Source organism: Brachyistius frenatus, unplaced genomic scaffold, assembly GCF_029030835.1.
Source record: "Brachyistius frenatus isolate BFR_SWC_R1_liver_20210118 unplaced genomic scaffold, ASM2903083v1 Contig_1, whole genome shotgun sequence".
Taxonomy (NCBI): Eukaryota; Metazoa; Chordata; class Actinopteri; family Embiotocidae; genus Brachyistius; species Brachyistius frenatus.
The window spans coordinates 1,162,501-1,183,211 of NW_027210600.1; the positions used below are offsets into that span (position 1 = coordinate 1,162,501).

General features: G+C 43.7%; 1 long non-coding RNA gene across 2 annotated transcripts in view; it reads left to right on the top strand.

Annotated features, from left to right (window-relative positions):
• LOC138617231 (uncharacterized) overlaps positions 1–20,711 on the top strand; it is a 121,212-nt gene that overhangs the window by 53,770 nt on the left and 46,731 nt on the right. The window contains exon 3 of one of the 2 annotated variants that reach the window (XR_011310653.1): positions 8,856–9,060. The exons of the other annotated variant lie outside the window; for it this stretch is intronic. This is a non-coding gene — a long non-coding RNA (uncharacterized lncRNA). Of the gene's footprint in view, positions 1–8,855; positions 9,061–20,711 lie in introns of those variants that run through there. 2 annotated transcript variants of the gene reach the window in all.

A 20,711-nucleotide genomic window follows, 5' to 3' on the forward strand; every position in this document is an offset into this window, starting at 1 on the left:
TCAGAGCTTTGCATATAACCACCACTTTTAATTAGTTTATGCTACAATTGTAAAAAAAAAAAAAAGTTTATTGATATACAGTATATACAAAACAACAACAACAACAAACAATAACACAGTGGTATGACCTTTTGAATTCGGCTTAAATTCTACCCATTAGACACATTTCTCATAAACAAAACCCCTGACTGACTATTTTAAATATGGATATGAATTTTTAGGTGATAAGTACCTTATCATGGTCCCCAGCTGAAGAACCTCAGTCTACGACTACCATTTAACGATGATTCATGGGATATTTGAAATGTTATGGGTTGTATGTGGGTGGTCCGACTGCTGCTTTCTCCACCATCTCTCTCTGACATTCCTCGCTGTTGATTCGGTTACTGTTATTTGACTAAAGTGACGGGGAGGAAAATACTGTCAGCGCTGGATGTAGTTTTCTTGACGAGCCATCGGCTTTGAATGTAGCACGGAGCATCAGCGAGGCAAATGGAAAGATAACATTTGCCTGAGTAAGCCCGTGCTCGCCACTGATGGTGGCACATGCTTTTTACTCTCCTACAAAAGTTTGCTGAGAGCTCACTGCTCAAAGATGAAAAAAAGACAACTTCATGCGTGGAAAAGGAAAGAAGGCACGTGTGTGTCAGAGAATCTTTTAAAGCAGACGACAGGGACAGAAGTAAAAGATATTCCTCCTCTCCACTCCCATCTCCTCCTCCTCCTTATCTCCTTCCTCATCACCTATTTCTCGTACTTTCTCGGAGGGCTCAAGAATATAGGCTCGGGCCATGGGACAAGGAGAGAGAGCGAACGAGCGTGGGGAAGGGAGGAGACGCTGTCAGGTGATGAAGAAGAGGAGAAAGTAAGGGATGAGGAGAGGAGGGAGCTGGGGACTCGTTTTGATCCTTGCCTCTTAATAAATCTGTCAGAGCGAGACAGAAAGAGAGCACGGGAGAGAGAGAGGGAGGGAGGGGGAGAGAGGGAGAGATAGAGAGAGAGGGGGGGAGAAAGGGAGGGAGAGGGAGAGATGGATCTGTTGGCAGAGGTCTTCACCAGGTGGTTTGAAGTGCAGATACATTCCTCCTCTTCCTCCTCTAATCTTCTCTCCATCCTCCTCCTTTATGGAGCACTATGGATTCTCCCCTCATGTATTTACCTGTTGTTCTGAACTCTGTGTGTTAATGTGAGGATGAATTAATTAGTTCATGTGACAGGTTCAATACATGTAGACAATGTTAGATTTAAATTAAATGCAACCAAAATTGGCAACAGAATCGGCGACAAAAACCCCTAAAAAGCTATAAATGTGTCGGGCAACGTGTTTTGAACGGCAGAATAAACATTCAGTGCAACCTGAACCGTGGTGCGATGGCAGTCAGGTTCTCCAACATGACAACATGTTGAAAACGTGCTGAAACCACAACCTTCGCGGGATTATTTCTGTTCCCCAAGAATTTGACACTGAATTTGACGCGTGTTCTCGTTACAACTTTCAGGTCAATAGTAAAATCGCCAATGTGCAGATAAAAGTGGTCACAAGAACGCATAAAACACAGGCGCTGATGTTGGTAAAGCGACATAACTTTCAATATTTGGTGACAAAGCGTATTGCTTCCTCCGGCTCAGTGCACATTACAGCGGTCGGCTCCGTTCATGTGCAGCAGGAACAGTCCCTGAATCACTGGATCGCACATTATATAATGGACCAAGCAGACAATTCAAAAACAGCCTCAGTTGTTTCACATTACAACTTGCTTTACTTTCCCAAAAAACATCAGTTAGCATCAGTTAAAAACGGGATAACCTCTGACAACGTCCTCGTGGGTTATTTGTTCTAGACTCCGTCGAGCTCCTTCAGAGCCACAGAGTCAGCTTTAAAGGAGCACTAATAACTGCTTGACCTCAGGTTTGGTGAAGTTTCGTCCTGAAACTGTGAATATAAAATGTGTCCATTATAATCTATGAAAGATTTGACCAGTTTACTGACATTTACAGATAAAAGCATGCAATCTGCTCAAATTTGAACCTCCTTGCACCACAGGTCACTGAATCAAGTAAATTACCCTTTTTACAAGAGCACATTTCTTCACTCTAATTGAATAAATAATTACCTACTGGTAAATGATGACTTCATATTTACTCCTGAGCAAAGCAACAAGTCATCACTCATTTGGCACACGGTCCCATGAATGTGGTTACTGCTCAGCTCATAAAAACACTGACCGTGAACTGAGTCCATTAGCCGTATTTTTTTCAAATAATCACTGCACGCGTGAGTCTTTCTGCCTCTCCGCCATCATGTGTGACAAATGTTACTGCGTGTCTCCTGGTGTCTAAGTGTCTTGCACAAAGTGAGGGGCTAATTTTCCTCTTCATGCAGCTTCCCTTTGATTACACCACTATCACAGATGATGTGTGATGATCTGCCGTTGCACTCTCCCTTTTTCCACCCTCCGTGTTTTTTTTGAGTTTTTTTTCTCAGCATGCCATCAGAAGATTTACACCGTCCTTCACCTCTGCAGCTCTGCCTCGTCCATCTTCCATCTCCTCCGTCCTTCCCGTCGGCCTTGTTCTGCTTTTTCCGCCTTTTCTCACAGACATATTAAAAGTACTAATACGTGTAAAATAACACACAGTAGGGTTTAAGCGCACACATGTCTGGTCTACGTGAAACCACACGTCAGAAATATCAAACTCTAATAAACTCAACAGAGAAACAATAAAAATACATGTGGTAGCCAGTAAAACACACATATTCTTACACACACACACACACACACACACACACACACACACACACACACACACACACACACACACACACACACACACACACACACACACACACACACACACACACACACACACAGCTCCCTGCACCCAAGAGGAGACTGCATGTATATTTGCTCTGTTTCTTTCTTGAATTGTGTTTATTATTGTTTCATATCGATGCTAGTTTATGGTGTCCCTGTGACACCATGACTCCCAGTTGGAGAGTAAACACTAGATAAGATGGATGTGCGTTTACATGTGTGTGGTCACGTGTGTGTGTGTGTGTGTGTGTGTGTGTGTGTGTGTGTGTGTGTGTGTGTGTGTGTGTGTGTGTGTGTGTGTGTGTGTGTGTGTGTGTGTGTGTGTGTGTGTGTGTGTGTGTGTGTGTGTCTTATGGCACTTCCCGTTGGCAGACCATATAACTCAGGTTAATGTTATCTTATTTCATACAGCTCCGAGGCAACCTCAGGGAGTAAATCATTTGGAGCGCTCTTATTACTTTTCATTAGGCTAATGTGACGGATGGGGGGGATTTACAACGACGGAGGAGGGCACACACACACACACACACACACACACACACACACACACACACACACACACACACACACACACACACACACACACACACACACACACACACACACACACACACACACACACACACACACACACACAGATATGCTTTGACACACTTTACCGTAGCCCTCCTATGTGTTTGTGTGTGTCTCGTAGTCCAACTCGAGGTTATCGCCGCTGCTGCTTCAGATAAGATGTTTGAGCGTTGCACCAGGGAGGAAGCGCAATGATTCAAAACACTGCCTGTGGGATTGTGGGTATGACCCTTGATCCCGGGAGTGGTTGAGGACAGGAAGTGTGCGTCGAGGGTAGACGTGAGCGTATGAATGTGTGTGTGTTTCCTTCTTCCTTTTATTGTGAATTGATAATACCACACATTAAGATTAACTGTCAACACAAGAGCAGAGGGATGAAGAAAATGCAGCATGATATCGGCAGCGATGTAGCTGACCTGCACACACACACACACACACACACACACACACACACACACACACACACACACACACACACACACACACACACACACACACACACACACACACACACACACACACACACACACACACACACACCTGATTCAGAAAACTGATCTGTATGAGGTCTGACATTTTCTTTTTAAATAGATAGATAGATAGATAGATAGATAGATAGATAGATAGATAGATAGATAGATAGATAGATAGATAGATAGATAGATAGATAGATAGATAGATAGATAGATAGATAGATAGATAGATAGATAGATAGATAGATAGATAGATAGATATCATTAAAATGGAGGTAGTAAAATATAAAGATATACAAAGTATATAATTTAATTAAATTAAACACATTGCAACAGTCAGCAGAAGTGCAAATAAGGTGATTGAACATGGCGTTGTTATGGTGATGCCAGAAGAGTGAGTCTACTGCATCTACTGTCAAAGATGGAGAGCAGATTTGGTCAAAGGTGAACTATTGTACAGCCTTATAGCAGAAATGCAAGATTCATAATTGTGTTTTCAGTCGTGTACGATCACTAATGTGTGTTTTTACCGCCTTAGAATGAACGGGACCTCTTCCACAGAGCATCGTCATCATGTTTCTGCATTGTTTCAGTATTGCACTATTATTAGATTCAATGTATTTATTAAATCATCAACATGAATAAATATATACAAAATTACTACAATATCCTCATGCTATGGAGAACAATGCTGTATTCATCCACTGATTTGACTTCCGCAAACTGATTAGATCATCTAATGTTTTATCGGGTGGCACCGAGCATCACACACAAACACATTTTAAGCTCTCTGATTGGCTGCTTCTTACTGATATGCTGCTGGTTAGTTGTAGTGAACTTCTATTCTCCATATATTTTTATGCAGAATCCAGTTTACTTTAACCCCTGAAGCTATATTTGGGATGTTGCATTTCTTTTTATTTGTCTTGCATTACTAATATACAATTATTTCCATATTTGTCTGTCCCCTCCTCCCTCTCTCTGTCACGCACGCACGCACGCACGCACGCACGCACGCACGCACGCACGCACACACACACACACACACACACACACACACACACACACACACGCTGTTGTAGCTGTATCACAGCGGAGGTCATGAAAACCAACCTCCACTGCACTTCTCCTTTTCTGGAAGTTTCCGTCCACCTAATGGGTGGTCTGCAACATCACAGAGATCACAATCTTTCCCGTTCAGATTTTTGCTGATAGAAAGACAATATTTGGTTCAGGCTCTACTCGGGCCTGACCCTGTCTCTCTCTCTCTCTCTCCCCTTACTTTATTTTACTTCGTCTCTTCCCGCTGGGTCTCTCTGTGTCCGTCCTCCTCTCCATCTGCTATCCAGGCATTGAGGCCACTGACGTTTGTTTCCATCTTTTCTTTTCTTCCCCTCCTTACAGTAAACACCTGCACACTCCTCAAATGGAGAAAAAAACCCGCGATGAATGGCGCTGCTGAAAGAGTGGTGACAGCTCTGACGGGATCCCTTTCATATGCACAAACACTGAAGGTGGTGTATGTGGGGGGAGCGTGTGTGCGTGTGTAGGCGGTTAGGATGGTGCACAACCTTAATTTACATTTTCATTCAATCATTATCAGGCTTTCAAATTTTTGCGGTAACTTTTACATTTTTCTAATCCATTATGAGTTCCTTGAGGACAGCATCTTAGTCTTGAAGTCAAGCCGTTGCATTCTTTCCAGAACTTAAAAAAAAGCTAAAATAGAAAAAAAAACCTGCAGTATATCAGCCGGCAAAATGTTGGTAATTTATTATTACTTTTAATAAACAGCAAGTCTTTAACCCAAGTGCTGATTTAACAGGACTGTGCCAATGTTTTTACATGTTTCAGCCCATTAAGCACAAATCTCCCGTGTTTTACATTCTTGCTGACTGTTTTCCAAAACACACAATACGGTTTTAGATTGATTTCCCTCCTTTCAGGCAGCCGCTGGTTTCCATTCATTTCTAGATTGAAAATCAACTTGGAGAAACTTAGAGCTTGCTCAGGATAGGTCATCTATCACAGCGAAAAAATATGTTTCCTTTATTTCTTTGGCAAAGTGACTCCATATTTGTGGCGTGCTGCAGTCGAGGAGAAAGGCTAATTTGAAAATGTAAATGAAAAGAATACTCCGACATGAATTTTGAGCATTGGCGCTTAAAAAAAAGCAAAGAGTTGTTATCTTTTGTGGCAGGTGGCAATTACAAGATAATGGTATATTGAGTTTCCCTTCATTTCCTAAAATACTGTTGAATCAAGTACTTTGAAGGAAAACGATGGATGAAATGGAACATTTTCTGCTGAAGCAGTGGTTACTTCAGATAAAAGATTTCGGTATTTGTATTTTTCTGTGTTCTTCACACTGGTTTTAAGTGGGTGGAGCTAAACTGGAGGAGCGTGATGGTTAGCACTTCCATGCACCAATCAGGTTTTAGCAGCTTTTGAATCAGAAGCTGATGTCCGCGTGTGTTGTTTCCTTGTTGCCGACACTGTCAATCAAATCTGATCAAACCAAACCATTAGAAGATTGATAAAACAGAATAGCTGAGATTTACTGTGTAAAATAAAGTAAGGATGTGCTTTTATTTAAGTTCAAATGTGATGATTTATTCAGTCATGACTATTTAATGTTATAGGAAACATTTTATTTGAAATGATCCTTTTCAGTGGTTTTACAGACATCATCCACTGAATGAAATGCGACCACAACAGTAGCAAGTAACGTCATAAGTAAGTCAGTGAAGTGGTTCAGTAATGGTGAATATGAAAAAAATCACTAAAGTTACCATTACAAGGTAAGCAGCGCTGTAGCAACAACTTGAGTGTACTGAATTAAGTGAATTTTTTTTTTTTTATTGTCTGTGACTGTTATTTATTCTTTCAAAATGTATAATGTCCATTTAATTCCATCTACAACTGATAGAAGATACTTTAATTCATTGGGGAAGTTCTAATAATGTTTTCACAACACCTTCACCATATCAACCTAAAACCTAATGGCATGGTTTGGAAAACGGCACTATAGGTAAAGAGAGGTTTGCAGTTAATTGGTTTAAAAAAACCTTTTTCACTGCAGACATGTCAGCAGAAAGCACAGGTTTAAACTCATTTTGTTAATGATCAGAACAGTACACTGACACTCACCTAATGCAGCCATTCATGTTATTAGCAATGCTTTTTCTTTTCCTGCTTAGACAAGCCAAACAGTCTGATGTGACATAGATCTACGGTAAAGACTTCCATCTTTATTGTGTACTTGGTGTGTTGCAATGGTTTGATAGCAAAGCTGAGCCAAACGTTTTAATTTGGTGAACTTTGAGCTGATCTGCAATGATCTTTGTTATAGGGACAGCCAATCGCTGTTGACGTTGTGTTACAACCTGAATTTATTATCGAGGGAAACATGACATAAGTAACATAACTAGTCGACCCAAAACCTTTGAAACAAAAGGGAAATGTCCAGAAAAGGCTGCTAAAAATACTTTGAAAGAAAAATATATTTTAAAGAAGCAGCAACAAAAGCTCAATTGCCCAACAGAAAACAAAAATACAATAATAAGATCTGAAAACACAGGAGAAAATAAAATACTCCTACAAAGCTTCCTCAAAGTTGAACAAAAGCACTCTATAAAGACAATAGGTGAGCAAAACAGAGTTGTACCAAAGAGCAATCAGAAACACGGAGTTGTAACAAAGCAGGCAGCCCAACACACACAGCTCAGTGGCAAAATGGCAAGAAGCTCCGCTTCTGTTGGGTTGATTTACAGCTGCACTGACAATCAGATGAAGTTCAGCTGTAGGTGATGCACACAAAGGGGAGAGAGAGAGAGAGAGAGAGAGAGAGAGAGAGGCTGCGTTCAAATCGGGTCGTATTTCCTGTGTTCAGAGTCCACATGATCGGCCCCTTCGTGTTATATTCACAACGTCAGAACTCTTACATGTTCTAAAAGACATGACACACCGTAAGAGAACAGAACCCGTGTTGGTGTTATTTGTAACACCTGTGCTTTTACTTTGTTTAACCCTCCCGCTGTCCTCGGGTCAAATTGACCTGCAGCTGTGTTCAACCAAGTTCTATTTTATTTTTACATTTTTTGGGGGGTCATTGGTGACAAGGAGGCCATGAGGGTTAAAGAAACCCTCACGGGAGGACAGCAGGAGGGTTAAAACATATGACACATTAGAGGTCCGGCCCCCAACAATTAATTGAAAACACCTGCGTAAGTGTGCCTTTCACCCACTGAACTCAGTGTTTATCTCGTAAATAGTCACCGCCGTTCGTGTGCAGACACGTGAAATTATTTTCTCGTAAATTAGCTTGACAACATTTTTATGATTTTTATTACCGACCCTTTGAACTGGAAATGGAGGAAAGATAAAGGGAATATAAATCTGACACACATCCAGAGCTGAAGATTAAAGGTAGATCTGAGTGCTCAAACCAACAACCTGCAGTGTAATTAATATCTTTCTCCTGCTGAGCCAGGAAATCTTCACTACAGCTTTTTTTTTTTTTTTTTTTTTTTTTTCAATTCCATCTCCATGCAAAGAGAGAGCTTTGACTAAGCTGCTAAGCTGAATCGCCTGCAATTACATTTCCATCATGACTCACCTGCTCCCAGACATATCCGCATGTTAAGCTTGACACAGTGGACAGAATCACGCCAACCTCCCTGCAAGAGCGAAGACGACTGCGTCGAACAAAAAAAATCTCTCACATCAAGTATGAGAGCCATTCGGGCCCGGGTGTGCTGAGTCACTTCGGTTAATGCTCCAATAGATGGACTCGGGGCTCTTATTTTGGCAGCAAGCTCTTGGAGCAGTCACTCATATGATATACAGCAGCTCTTAATACACTCACTGGCTCTCAAATATGTAATGGAGCAAATTAATGCAGTGGCTTCAGACAGAGACACCCAGAATTGAAAACCAATTTAATCAACCTCTGTCTATCTCTGCCATTTTTCTCCCCTCTCTTTTCCATCAGCTGCCTCCTTCCCTCCTCGCTCACTCTTGGCTTGGAGATGGGGAAAGATTGGGTGGAGAGTTGGCCTATGGAAGTGTGGACAGAACTCGTACGGCCGGGAAGAGCTCATCCTTCGCCTCGCTGCCTGGAATTCATTGCAGGTTCATCTGTTAACTTCCTGTTACATTATGGTAATGCTCCACGGTTTTCATCTTTGGCACGAAGCCACAACAAATACAGGCCCAATTTCCTACAGCTCGTTTTCAAAATGTCGTATGTCATCATTAATTGGAAAACGTTGAGTACTAGGCTGGATCCAGATTGGATTTTTTTTTATCCGAGTCCAAAAAACGTGATCCGCTTCTTAATAGCCAACCTCTGGAGTGGAATGGATTAATATTAGTGAAAGATGAGGAGAAATCCTCCATAAATCAACAATTTTCGTCTAATCAGGGACTCGTGAGGGAGAAAGGGTCGAGTGCTCAATCAGAGGATCAGAAGTTTGAGGGGCTTTTTTTGGTTTGCGGCGGTGACCCAGTGCAGATCAGCTGAACCCTTTGGAGGAGACCGGAATGACATTCTGCCTCTCATTCGTCATCCCTCTCCTATTCAGCTTCTAATATTCATCATAATCTCTTTCAGCTCTGTCACACACTTCTAAACCCCCAGCTGCCCTGTTCACCCCTCATTCACTCAGCTCCCTCTTTTCACCGTTTCTGTCTCGCGGGAAACACATCGCATACGTGCCCGACGCCTCTCTAATAGCTTTAGTGGATTGGCATAATCTGGCTAGCCTGGCGTGCTACACGTTAATAGCATGTCGTACACCGACCGCAGTGGCGCCGTCATGTTATTAGTGTCTTGTCATTAGTGTGGCGCTGCCTGCCCTCCATCTGCTGCCCCACCCCCTCCGGCCTCCCCAGGGTGTTTCTGGGATACCGTCCCGGTGGCCTCCGTGGCAAGGCTGAGCCGCTTAGCATCGCCACCTGATGGCCACGCTTGGGCAACGTGACAAATCTGGTTACCTGAAGGACATCCGTGCGTCAGCGCTCTGTGATCTAATCTGTGTCCCTCTCTCGTCCTCTCTCTCTCGTTCTCTCTCTCTCACACACACACACGCACACACACACACGCGCGCGCACACACACACACACACACACACACACACACACACACACACACACACACACACACACACACACACACACACACACACACACACGCACACACAGCAAGATACGAGCTACGGATGTATGCCTGATCGCGCAGACACACATATGTGCACAAAGGAAGTGTGCATGGATTCCAGAGGACACCAATATGTAATATTGACGGTCTGCCCGCAATGTGCTCACACGCATGCAAGAACGCACAAAAAGAATACACACCAACGGGCACATCCGCGTACACCCTTCGATTTCAAAATGAACTCCATAAAAAGGGTTGCACCTCACAGTCTTCTGTATTGATTCATCTGCAGAACTATTTTTTCTATTACAATGGTTGAAAATGTCCACAAAAAAAAAGCTCATTCTAAATATTTTTTATACTGGTCAACAATGTATTAATCAACAAGTCGTTAGAGGCATTGTTGGGTGTGATTGTGAGGGCATGTGTCAATATACAACCACTTATACAAGCATTCAACCCTAGAGGGTGAGTTTCACAACATCAATATCTGTCAGCATCAGTTGCTATTAGCATACAGTACACCTGAAATCCATAGAACCTTTATTAAAATATGAAAGAGCCTTAAAGTGCAATACCACTGAAGGCCACCAGGGGCCGTCTCCAAATAAACCTTTGGCTCCAATAGACTTCCATTCAAAAAGTGTAAGCTTAATAATGATTTATTAATTTATTAATAATTAAAAAAAAAAAATTCCACAAGTCACTATAATGTTATTTGGTAAATGTACTCCTTCTGGTCAGTTTTCTGATGGTCTTTCTGAAGACAATTCCATAATTAATGAGATATTAGGCCTCGAAGAGAGGAACGTGTGAGGGTGTGCCTGGTTTGATTGACATGTCTGGGGTGCAGTCAGGTGGGCGGGTGTAGCGTCCTCAGGTTCTCAGTGACATTGACATCCAATTCTCCTCCCCAGCACCACACTGTTGTCCAAATATGATCCTTTTTGGCTCCAAAAAACAAAAATGGTAACAGGCAAAATTTGCAATTCACAGATCAGTGGGTGACGTCCCACTTGGCTCTGACTGAACTGTTCGTGTTTGAGCTGCATTGTTTGGACAAGATAGAAGTGTGAAACAAAACCAAAAAAATCTCTCTAGTTCCGCTGCATCAGTTATGATCCTATTAAACCTGTACATGCATTGTGTAGCAGTAGTAGTACACACATATTATTAAATGAACATGTGCACACACACACCTGAACCTTCAGCACTGTGGTCATTTTGTACCACCTGTAGTATTTCATTCCTTCCCATCTTATTCTCCCTTTTTCCACTTGGCTGGATTTTCTGCCTGGCATCACTGCTTGAAATAGAGTAGCAGCAAAATGCATTAGAAGAGCAATCAAAGTACCTCCTACAATATTCTGTTTAGACCCTACCCCTCCCTCCTCTCCTCCTTTTTGGACTTTTTTTTGTTGCATTGAGTAAGAACTGTCATATCTTGGTGAATCGTTCTGTGTTGCAGCAGAGCTGGCTCCACAGGAAGGGAGCAGCTTAGCGGAGTAATGGTGACAGAGGAAAACTAAACGATAGATGATGAGATTAACAGAGAGAGAGGGAGAGAGAGGGGTTGGGAGAAAGAGGATGCGAAAGACAGGAAGCATGACAAAGTGAGACAAAGAGGGGGAAGAGAAGGGATAAGAGGGATTTCCCAAATGGAAATGGAGAGGTCCTGTGGACGGTGACAGAGGCCACAGCGTCTCCTCCTGTTTTCAGCTAAAACTGATAAATGGTGTTTGGTGGCAGTGAGTTATTCCAGGTTCAGTTTGACCTTCTCAGGCATTAAGAGGAATGAAAACTGAATATTCCTAATATATACTCTACACATTTATAATGTCATTTATGAGCATAATTCATTTGTGAGTGTATATCAGGCCTGCAGATGCAGCATCAATGTTTGATGCTGCTGGAGCGCCATGAAGCGGCACAGAGTGAGGGAATAAAATGTTCACTGTTGTCTTGAGCCGCTCCCGTTGCATTACACTATAAATAGAAACTCAACACTTCCTATATTTGTTTCAAATGAAAAGCCCTGTAGGGTTTCAGTAAACAGAAATCTTTGACTTCCTAACTCGGCTGTTATTCTGAAACATTGACAGGAAGCTGTTGTGACTCAAACCAGAGAATAACACTTTAGTTGAGTTATCCAGCGCAACTGTTGAATACGGCAGGATTGTATCATTGATTTAATTAACTTAAAGTGATAGGACACAACCTCAGGAAAGAGCCACAACTTAACCAGGCACGTGTGCCTTCCTACACATGCGCATCACAGGTGCTCGGCAGTACTTAAACAAACAGCACTACACCCCCAATGTTAAGGATACAATATGTATACATATAATGGTAGTACTTGCTTTGCTGTCATTTAAATGGTAGAAAGCGTTGTATGTTGTGAGAAAGCAAAAAAAAAAATCCCCAAAAAGAGAAGCAGAAAGACGATCAGAGGTTAAAACAAACTGCCACATGAGCCAAACAGAATATATAGGAGAAGAATAAAATAATAACTCATCTGTTTATCATACAAATCCATGCTAAATGCTAAGTTAACATGCCATGCACAGTGACAACTGCCAACACGCTCATATTAAGCTGGTGCGTTTACCATCTTAGCTTATCGTGTCAGCATGTTAACATTTGCTAACTGGCAATGGACATCATGGAAAGCTGAGACTGATGAGAATACCGTCAGCTCTCCGGGTATTTGTTCATAAACCAAAGTATTGGTATTACCTTAGCGAGTAAGCTTTTTCTGTCAGATACACCCCGATCCTGCAAGTGTAAACATGCAGCCCAGAAACAATGATGGGTGTTTCTAAAGCTTGTTGCATTACTTTAAGATGGAAACCGTTTCAGCGTTATGTTGCCAAAATGGTTTTAGTCCTCCTCGATACACCAACTGGCACAGCGTCTTCCACTCGTCCACACAGTGTGACTCAGACAGGGAAGAGAAGCTTCATCATTTGGGCTGGAGGAGTTTGACATTCTCTTCTGTCTCTCTGGTGTAGCTGTCATATTTAGTTTCTGGTCCCTGTGGAGAGAAAATGGCAGCAGTGGAGAGAGGGAGGGAGGAATCTCTGAAGACCGAGCTGTCTGCTTGGGACCGGAGAGTGGCTGAGGCAGATAGTGTTACACTGCACCCATGGGAGACAAGGAGATATGACCAGAGGGATGGAGGGGTGTGTGTGTGTGTGTGTGTGTGTGTGTGTGTGTGTGTGTGTGTGTGTGTGTGTGTGTGTGTGTGTGTGTGTGTGTGTGTGTGTGTGTGTGTGTGTGTGTGTGTGTGTGTGTGTGTGTGTGTGTGTGAATAGGCAGAATTTGGGTTGTCATGGAGAAGCAGGGAGATACTGCATGCAGTGAAAGAGACAAGAACAATGCCCGGTGTGATCAGGAAGGTAAAAACAAGGGTTGAGGACTATTATTTAAAAAATGTAAATCCCCTTCAAACACCTCTGCAGTCGCAAATCAGTTGTTCAGAATCATGCGAGCAAATCATTTTTACAACTGGATTCAGGTGGCTGCTGTAGACAGCCTGTTGGCCCTCCCCTCCACTCCTGAATTTACTTTTCTAGTGCCGAACGGTTCCCATGCTCTTTCTCTCCCTTCCTGCCTCCTCTTCTTAACAGAGTGGGTGTCAGCGTCGGTCTGAAGTGGCTCGTCTACGGCGCAAATGAATGGCATCGCTCTTCCCCGACAGTGAAAAGACGACGACTGCATTAGGCAGAAGGAAAGGTGAGAGAGAAGAGGGGGAGTCTCCAGGAGGGGAGGAGAGAGTGAGGAGAGGAAAGATCCTTGAGAGAGTGGGCGAGTGGAAAGTTATAGGAAGGGTTTGGACTTAAAGGAGATGAGGAGTGCTATTAAAATGATTAAAAGGATGAGAAGAGAGAGGGTCAAGATGAGTGGAAAGTATGGAGGGGTGGGGAGGAAGGGTGAGGGGGGTAAAGGGTGAGGTGGCTACATAAAGTAAGCTCTTTCACCATTTATTCACAATTTATAATGACTAAAACTTGAGTTTTACCACTTGAAATTAATCACTAACCATAAAGTAAGTTCCACTATTTATTAAATTACGTGAAAATAAAAATGTTTAAGTCGGCGTTAAACATATATCTGTTACTCGTGTTCATTAAATCAGACTATTTGCTGCCAAGTGGCAGAATTATTTAACCACCAGCACTTTGGCTCATCAGTCAGTGCGTTCTTTCTGTGTTGAAATGTCAATATTGTTCAAGCTATATGACAATTATTTGGCGAGGACCATGCACCTGCGTTAATTTCATCAGAGAAATCTACAACAATAAATATTCATTGATATTTTTTCATGGCGAAAATGAAACTGAAACTACAAAGTTTCAAATTGACAACAATGAAAAAAACTAAATTTTTGGATGAACACTGACGTGTTTTATGACACTGCACTGAAGTTCGCTTTGAGCTAATTTGCAAATACAAAAATATATGCTGTGCTTTCTCTCTGCAAACACCTTACACATGAGAGCCAGCTGTTGTTTCTCTGTGCTTTTATTGTTTCCATTATTATTCAACGTGAATATCAAAAATACTGCTAAATCATTAATATAGAGATTTTAAAAGAGGAGGACTATGATATGATGAATCATTTGCACACAGACAAAAATAAGAAGGTAACGTTAGCTGGCATAGCATCCTGTGGGTTTTATTGGTGAGGATAGGTAGTAACGTGGAGTCAGTGGACCCTTGCAGTGTTGTTCTGCAATAGTATGGCTCTTTAAGTGTACTTTAAATCACGTCATGTCTCCCTTTCTACCAAATTTAATTCACAGTTTAATGCTGTACCAAAGTAAGAATAAATCAAAATACGGTTCACTGTATTTTTACTCCCGAAATGCTGCATCGTCGGTTCAGCCGTGTTCTGATGGCGAATTTAACTCAGGCTGTTACACCTTTGAACAGCCCACATCTCAGCTTTCACTCAACTCTATAACCTTAACAAGTTTAATTTAGCACTTTCAGTAAAAATAAGCATGTATTTTAGACTTACTACTGACTCTTTCCAAGTGCTGCTAGCTCCTTAGCATAGAAATAATAATAATAAAAAAAAAAGGGCTCGTCATAGTTTTAAAAACAGAGTGAAACTTCAGGAGGACGCGTCCATGCCCACACTTCGGCTTCAGCGTGCCAGGCCTATGTGGACCGCCGAGAAGAGTGTCGCACATGCGGAGAAAAATGTCTGTTATATCAGATTTGGCAGGATGAGAGGAGGAGGAGGAGGAGGAGGAGGAAGAGGGAGAAAAAGAAACAGGCCATTGTACCTTTGTCTGAAATGCTCTGAGAACATTGCGAACCTCCAAAATGGACGGCATCTTCCCATCAGTGTAATAAGGGATTTGATGTACCCCTGAGGGGGCTGGAAGTGCGACAACCTCCCAGGGTAAAAAGTCTAACCAGTTGCTGAGAAAGCCACCAGATTCATCTTGTTTGTCTCCCTGTCATATCCTTTACCTCCCTCTCTCTCGGCAGAAGCTTTGACTCACTATATTACTGGGTCAATTCTTTCTAATTGGGGTCAATACAGAATCAAATTGTGCTCATATGGGCTAATTTATATGTCTATTTCAGCTGACAGGCAGGGGAATAGGATTTTTGCTTTACTAATCCTTCTTGGGATTTTGTGTGCTGCTAATATAGTGTGAACTGTCAGGTTTAAGCCTCTCTGGTGCACGACTTTGCGATGCGGTCTCCCCTGTTATAGACTGTGACAAAGAGAATTAGTGCTTTCTGACAGTCTATCAGTTATTTCCATACATACAGCACTTTCTCCTCTCCAGCCGTCTTCTGTTTCTGCTTTCCCACTTTCTCTCTACCTCATTACCCTTTAGTAATCTCCCCTTTCCTCATGTGCACACACACACACACACACACACACACACACACACACACACACACACACACACACACACACACACACATTGGCAAGCCACCATAATGTATAGGGTTTGTTTGGTGTGCGGTGGAGGCCATATGTTCTCTTTGCGGCTAAAGTTTCTCTTATCCTGGCTCTGCAGCAAAGTGAGAGGGGAGCCCGGGCCATTGTAGCTCGGCTGCCTGCAAGGAGAGGGGTGGGGGAGCGAGGGAGAGGAGAGAGATGGATGGGAGGTGGGAGAGGAGAGAGATAAATTTTAACAGGGGGCTCTCCTATTGTCGCCATAGTTAGGAAATGAAGCAAACAAATTATAGTCTGTGTGTGTGTGTGTGTGTGTGTGTGTGTGTGTGTGTGTGTGTGTGTGTGTGTGTGTGTGTGTGTGTGTGTGTGTGTGTGTGTGTGTGTGTGTGTGTGTGTGTGTGTGTGTGTGTGTGTGTGTGTGTGTGTGTGTTTGCGCATCCCTGTCTGTTTATTTGTGACTCATCTCCCAAATGATAGGTACACTGTACCGGCACAGCCTTCAATATAAGTCCTAGTTACTTTAACCAAAGTCATCACCACACAGCATCCGTCCCCCCTCCCCCAGATGCTTGTGAGCGCTCCATTTACGCTGCAGTGGAGGCTTTTAGGCTGATGGAGACCATCATGAGCTTCCTCATGCTTTGAATGAGACATTCAAAGCATGAGGAAGCTTCGAGAGATTGGTTTATAAAAACGGCTCTTGAGGCAGATACATTAAGAGCAAGTGATGACAGGAGCAGGAGGTTGTGTGTAGTGGTGAGTAATGTTTTCCTATTTGTCACACACACACACACACACACACACACACACACACACACACACACACACACACACACACACACACACACACACACACACACACACACACACACACACACTAAAGGCTGTATGTGAACTTAGATTGTGTGTTTGTGTCACATTTTTTGCCTGCTCGCCTGCTAAATGAATCAAAAACCAAAGGAGGAATAATTTGTATTTTGTCTTACTGTATAGTTCTTAAGATATGACCGTGTATGAAAATGGACGTAGCCTCCATGTCTTAGAAATGAAGCCATTGCTGAAGTTCCTTAAAGTTCAATACTACTGAGGACCACTAGGGGCTGGCTCCAGAAAACATTCTGGCTCCAATAGATTCACATTTTTTAGTTGTTATGGTGTCATTTGTTAAATCCACTTCTGGTGTTCCTTCTGAAAATAATTACGTAATTAATGAGATATTAGGCTTCAAAGAGAGGAATGTTTGGGTGCGTGTCTGGTTTGATTGACAGGTCTGGGGTGCAGTCAGGTTTCCAGGAAAGGTGGGCGAGCCATAGTGTCCTCAGGTTCACCATCTCGTCCACCCCTCGTTCCTCCCCAGTGGAATAGCATGATTATATTTTGAATTTATTGAAATAAACTATGATATTTTACTCACACTAAACAAATAGTTTTGTATTCAAAACCAAATGGCAGCCATGTCACATTTAACCCAGACCCTGATCTTTTCACAACCATAAGCATGAGCTTTTTGGTGCCTAAACATAATGAACTATTTGAGACACCATCAGATTTGTAAAAAAAAACATCAGTATTTGATACACCATGGGAATGAGAACATAATGGCGTAGAGTGGAGTTGTTTTTTGTTTTTGTTTTTTAAATAAAAATGATAGTAGGAGAGCGGTGAGAGTGAACCAAAACAATAACTTGGTGGGCAGTGAAACCAAAACATAGACACAAAAAAATGTGCAGAGCTCAGGGGCACTGGATAATAAGGCCAGCACAGTTTCTACAGTACACTGTATACGGCAGCAGTGGAGGTCGTTCAGGATGCACAAAGTATTATCAATAAAGTGATCCTAATTCATGCGCTAACAACAGCACTGGTGTAAAGGTACAGGCTACCACGCCTCGCCACTGTGGTTCTGCTTGTTTACAATAATTATACCCGTGTGTTGGCATTTAATTTGGCAATAATATAATTGTGTGGAAAAATGCTCCACGTACCACCTAATTATGCCCAAATAAATTTCGTCCATGAATTAACTGCAAGCTGAAACTGCAGCCGTCCTTCTGCCACCATCATGGAAAACAGCCTCCAAATGAAGAAATGAGCGGGTCAACTCACAGTGGCACTTTAGTAGCAGAACCAGATGTCCATCTCCCACCTGCATGTTCAGTCTGTGTGTGTGTGTGTGTGTGTGTGTGTGTGTGTGTGTGTGTGTGTGTGTGTGTGTGTGTGTGTGTGTGTGTGTGTGTGTGTGTGTGTGCGTGTGTGTGTAAAGATATGGGTGGGATCAATCGCAGCTCAAGGGTGTTAGATGTCCGAGTGTTAGCGCTCCTCTGCGCCCGGGGAGCGTGCGAGAGTGTTAAAGACGGCATCTAAATTCCACGGGGTTTACTCATATTGATTATGCCCGTTCATGTGTGTGTGCGAGTGGTGTGAGCGGATGCATGTGTGAAAGGCAAGCGTCTATTTTTATCTTCTGTCTCGGACCGGCACCGTATCTCCTTTTTATGAGAAAAACAATACCTGACATCGACGGATAATGAGCACAGTCACTGGTTTTCTAATATCCCCGTTGTTCAATGTAACCTTTGTTTGGGATCGTTAGCGGAATTTGTCAAAGTCGATCTCATGTTTAGACAGTCCGGTGCCTATTTGGACATAATCTAAATTCCTTTAACGTTCCATCATCATCATCATCATCATCATCATTGCTCTTTAATCCCCCCCCCCCGTCTCAGTTTACTTTGCTGCAATTGAAGCACCTGCCAGCTATTCACTCAGCCACTTAAGAAGGGGGAATCCAAGCGGAGGATGACTCATGGTTTTCTTATTAGCTTGCAGTGTGTTCATGCGTTTCTATGAGACAGAACGAGGGAGGAAGAGAACAAGAGCTTTGTGATTTATGTCTCCGCTCAGCGTCCCCCGCTCTCAGATCTATGTGGGCCCTTGTCAACTCTCTCAACATTTATGTGCGCACTTTAAATGTATATCTCCGGCCATGTGTGTTTGTGTGTGTGTGTGTCTGTGTGTGTATGGTGTGTGTGTCCAGCTCCTACAGCTGCGCAGCAATGGCTTCCAGATGTCCATCCGTCTTAAGGTAGCCCACGTTGACAGGTGAACTCTCCACTGTCTGCGAGGGACGGCCGCCATCATTCATCCTCACTGCCTGCTTGGCAATTAATGGTGACCACACACACACACACACACACACACACACACACACACACACACACACACACACACACACACACACACACACACACACACACACACACACACACACACACACACACACACACACACACACAGAAAAGTTGGGCAAACAAGAGCTACATGCAAAAACCTGAAAAAAAAAATCGTCCCACTTGTAAGCTTGCACACTTTAAAGCACACAAACACAAGTGCGGGACAAGTGCTAGTACAGATTTACACAGACATAAACGGACACTTACACACACCCGCCCCCCTGAGATCCCTCTCCGTCTCTGCGGCCGTCCTCATGATGGAGTTTTACTTCATCACGTGCAGAAATCGCCCGTCCTCTCTCCCCTCCTTCTTCCGGAGCCATAAACTTCTTTATGTGAGAATAAGTGAGCGTCAACGGAGACCAATTCATCAAACGCATTTTAGTGGGCCTCCGCGATGAGAAAAAAAAAACACCTTCTTAAGAGTTATCAGTCTAGTTTTGGATATGAGACAAAAACTCGAGGTGCTAAACGTGAGTTATGGCTCACTGCGTGGCATTGTTTGAAATTTCATCGGCCTCAGGAGTGAGTGAAATGAAATGGATGGCGCCCTGTTTTAAAGACACTAATTTCCTCTCTTTTTTTTTTTTACTGTGCTCACTTGCTTGTTGAATTTACTTCTTTCCCAGACGGAGAGAAATCAAGCCCTAAATTGAAACTGTGACTGTAAAGTGGTAACAGAAAGAGAGAGAGAGAGAGAGAGAGAGAGAGGGGGGGGGGGGGGGGGGGGGGGGGGGGGGGGGGGGGGGGGGGGGGGGGGGGGGGGGGGGGGGGGGGGGGGGGGGGGGGGGGGGGGGGGGGGGGGGGGGGGGGGGGGGGGGGGGGGGGGGGGGGGGGGGGGGGGGGGGGGGGGGGGGGGGGGGGGGGGGGGGGGGGGGGGGGGGGGGGGGGGGGGGGGGGGGGGGGGGGGGGGGGGGGGGGGGGGGGGGGGGGGGGGGGGGGGGGGGGGGGGGGGGGGGGGGGGGGGGGGGAGAGAGAACAGAAAGTGAATGAGGGGGAAAGAGCTCCATTGAAGGAGCGTGTGGGGTCTTAGTGATGATAGAATACATCAGCGCTCCAGTGAACAGCCCGCCGAAGAGAAATAAGAGAAGGAGTGGAATGAAAGAGGGAGATATAGACATAGAAGAACATTAAGGAAATGAAAATACAAGTGTGGTTGACAGGCTCTATGTTAGCTGCTCTGACATGAACCACAATGAGAAGAAGGCAGGAACACACACACACACACACACACACACACACACACACACACACACACACACACACACACACACACACACACACACACACACACACACACACACGCGCACACGCGCACACACGCACACACACACACACACTGGTGGGCGCTCACACTGGATTTGTAATGAGCTGAGCATATTTGTTTGGACGCACTTTCTTCAAAATAGTCACACATACAGCTTTCCACACATGTGAGGCTGAGTGTGTGTGTGTGTGTGTGTGTGTGTGTGTGTGTGTGTGTGTGTGTGTGTGTGTGTGTGTGTGTGTGTGTGTGTGTGTGTGTGTGTG